This window comes from Nannospalax galili, unplaced genomic scaffold, assembly GCF_000622305.1.
Source record: "Nannospalax galili isolate Female #2095 unplaced genomic scaffold, S.galili_v1.0 scaffold1082, whole genome shotgun sequence".
In the NCBI taxonomy this organism is placed as follows: domain Eukaryota; kingdom Metazoa; phylum Chordata; class Mammalia; order Rodentia; family Spalacidae; genus Nannospalax; species Nannospalax galili.
Genome location: NW_008348580.1, coordinates 319,765 through 323,610, shown reverse-complemented (window position 1 = coordinate 323,610; position 3,846 = coordinate 319,765). Strand labels below are relative to the sequence as shown.

Here is a 3,846-nt window from a genome sequence, read left to right as displayed (position 1 = left end):
TAAAAAGTGCCATAAAGAAAACATATATATATATACACATACATATATATATGGGGGGGTCTTTTTGAGACAGGGTCTCCCTGTAGCCCCACCTGTCTTGGAACTCACTATGTAGACCAGGTTGGCCTTGAACTCACAGAGATCCGCCTGCCTCTGCCTCCCGAGTGCTGGGATTAAAGGCGTGCACCACCACTATTTTTTAATGTAGTGGGAAATGATTTGTAGGTTTGCTACAGAGAACTGGATGAAGAAAGTGTCATTAATTTTTTATGGACAAGTAAATAATAGGGGTTATAGCTTTTACGAATATGTGTAAAGGCCTATACCTTTAATCCCACCACTCTGGAGACAGAGGCAGGAAGATCTCTGTGTTCCAGGCCAGCCTGGTCTACATAGCAAGTTATAGGCCAGCTAGGGGATACATAGTGATACTGTGCCTCAAAAAACAAAGAAACAAACAAACAAAAAAAACAAACCAAAACAAAAAACGAAAAAAGAAACCAAAACAAAAATCCCACCTTGTGTCTATAATATAACCAGCTTTAAGTTATTGGATCATGTTAAGTAATTCAATATCTGATTTCGCATTTTTATTGAATACTTTCACTGTATAATATATTGTATTATATGAAGTTATATGTAATATTATCTGTCTCGGAGATTAGGTGGCAAAGTTTTTTATGAATTTCTTATCATCTATGCAAAAATGTTTGACATTTTGTTTTGCAAAAAGTTTGTTCAGAGATTCCAAGCCAGTAAGAACCTGGCTGACCTATGTTTACTGAATTGAACTGGAGACACCGTGTTAAAGAAACTGAACATAAAACCAAATCCTAAGTAAGGGAGGATTCCAATAGTATTGGAGACTCCTATATACTAGCCAATTTGTCCTGCAGTGATCACAAATGGGAAGGCTTTACTAAGGTGTTATATGACATATCTATAATTAAAACAAATGTGACTTCTAACTGCACTTTGGTAACTGCCAATAATCAGAGCTGCTTTAAAAGAGAAAACAGTGATGCAAATTTGGTGTGAAAGTGCCTAGCAGTGGATTACCTGAACACCTGGAGAGATACCTGTTGTTATTTTTTAACAGGTATTGTTCGTTTAGATCACAGCATTCAAAAGTGCCTTTTTGTTTTGTTTTTCTTTGTTGTTGTTGTTTTGTTTTTAAAGCAGTTATTCCTGAAGTATTCCAGTGTTGACACTAGAGTTTGTTAAGTAACTCCTATGTACCTTTCACTGTTTTTTCTCTACCTTTTGAAATATTGACATCTTTTATGATTTCAGGCTTATGTTAACTGATTGTATTTGAACAGATTATACCCAAGTAAGTTCTGTCCCAAGTTCCCTGTTAGCTACTTCCTCAATATAACTTTTCTATATTTTCTGATCCATAAATACCAAGAAATAGTTGTTTATGCCTTCCAACATGAATAGTAGCACTGTACTTAGAGTTCGGGGGTCCTATATTTGTTTTAGCTTTTGCCATCAGACTGCCTAACCATAAAGGAAGTCATGAGTAGCCATTTTCTTCAGCCTTTGTTTTGCTTGAATCTCCTGGGATACATCCTGATCCCCAAAGTAGCTAGCTCACTGTGATCAATTCTCAAATGAAGTTGTTATGAGGTAGTATAAGAATCCTCCCTACTCTGCCCCAGCTTCTCATAGGAAGGACTTTGCAGAAAATCATTGCCTCGAAGGCTGAACCCTTAGTCATTGCCCCGCTTCCTCTTCCTCTTCCTGTTCGTTGAGAATTTGATATATGCATATAATGTGTTTTTATCAAATCCATCCCTCATTCCCTCCCTTCAAGTTCCTCTCTTATACCCCCTTTTTTTCTCCAAAATTCATGTTCTCTTGCTCTCTCTCTCTCTCTCTCTCTCTCTCTCTCTCTCTCTCTCTCTCTCTCTCTGAGATCTCTTAGTAATGCTTAGTGTGTGCATGGATTTAGGGCCATCTCCTGGGACATGGGTAGCTCTCAGGAGCTGCATCCCTGAGGAAAACATCAGGGAGTTTTTCTGACTTGACCTAGTACAGTGCTTGTGTATGCATTCCCTACTGCTTTTAGTACATTCTTATTACTATTTCCAAGTAGAATATTTGAACATCTTCAAATAAAGTTGACAAAGTAGTCATAATTCCAAAATAAGGGCTGGAGAGATACCTCAGCCTTAAAAGCTAAGGCTAACAACCAAAATATGTCCTCAAAGGCTAACTACACAGCCAGGCATTTTACATGTGATGGGAGTGTTACAAAACTGAGACTCATTTTCAATTAAAAGGTAATTGTGAATGCTTCCAAAGTTTATGCAAGTAGGAACATCTCTAGTGTAAAAATTGATGTCTCTATTTATTGTTGGAGATTACTCATTCTCCACTGAAGATTTACTCACAGGACTCCACTGAACGTGTTTCCAGAAAAATTACATCCACATTCCTTCTTGTGGTAACTTGTGAAATAAACTTAAAAAAAATATATTTTACTTGTCATTTTTATTTTATTTGTATGTATATATTGCCTGCATGTAGGTAGGTGTACCAAAGTCATGCAGGGCTCATGGAGATCAGAAGATGGTGTTGAATCCTCTAGAACTGGAGTCACAGACTATTGTTAGCCGCATGTGGGTGCTGGGAATTGAACCCAGGTCCTCTTCAAGAGCAGCCAGTGCTCTTAATTGCTGAGCCATCTTTCCAGCCCCTGAAATAAACTTTTGAAACTTATAGAACTTGCTGTGACTTTCAACTAGAATTTAAAAACAAAGACAGTATCCTTAGAAATGTCATCATCTACTTTGGTAAATGCTACGTTTTATTAAATTCACTTCAAAACAAATATTTTATTGATTGATGAACATAAATTTATACTGTATAAGTTGTTGAAAGTTAACAGGCAGGTATTAAAAAGCACTAAGAGGCCTGGCAGATATGAGAAGAAAGGTGGAGGGTTGACTGAAACAGTACATGTAAACAAACATGGAGAATCTCTTATGGTAGAGCTGAGGGAAACATCATTTCGATAAGAGATTTGATGCAAAAGTCATTGACTCATATTTTCACTGGATAGTTATGAAGTATGTTTGTGGGATTTAATGACCACTTAACCCTGGCCTCCATTGATTAATTAAATATTGGATATTTGATGAGTGTTGGGCTCTGTTTTAGGCACTAAGGGTGTTGAATGAATCCATGTGGTTTGTGGATTTGCATAGTATCAAAATGCAAATGTGGCTCCTAATTGGGGATACTTTTAAAAAATAGAGAATGATTTCCCCCCTTTAGTTTGTATGTCTTCTGTTCTTTCTAACTATTTGCCATTCTGCTCTGCCTACTTTAGCACTCCCCACCCTGCCTCAATTGAAAACTAAAGCAACAAATCAACCAAGATAATACAGAATTGTTTGTATGGTAACATAATCAGTAAGATAAACTTTGAGGCAGAAGACATTGATTCTCTTCTAACAAATTCATTGAAAATATTCAGCTATTTAAAATTAAACTTATGATAGAGATCATTTTTCTTTTTAAATTTAGACAGATTGTCTTATCCAAGGCTAAATAAGTAGTAGCTAAACTGGCACCCTAAGACATCTTCTGTCCCATTCCATATACTTTATTTTAAAAACAATGATTTATTTATTCTTTCACAATATCATACATATATATGTATAATGTACTTTGGCCATATTTCACCTCATTATTCTGCTTATCCCTCGCCCCTTCTCACTGAACCCCTTTTTGCCAACTACTTACCCTCCCTCCCTCCCTCCCTGTCTCCCTCCTTCCCTCCCTTCCTCCCTCCCTTCCTTCCTCTTTATGTCTTTTTTTCTTTTAAATATTTTA

The 3,846-nt window shown here is 36.7% G+C and overlaps 1 protein-coding gene across 4 annotated transcripts in view; it reads left to right on the top strand.

The window, feature by feature from the left end:
- Positions 1 to 3,846, top strand: part of Focad (focadhesin) — a 399,091-nt gene that overhangs the window by 225,081 nt on the left and 170,164 nt on the right. The gene's annotated exons all lie outside the window — the stretch shown is intronic.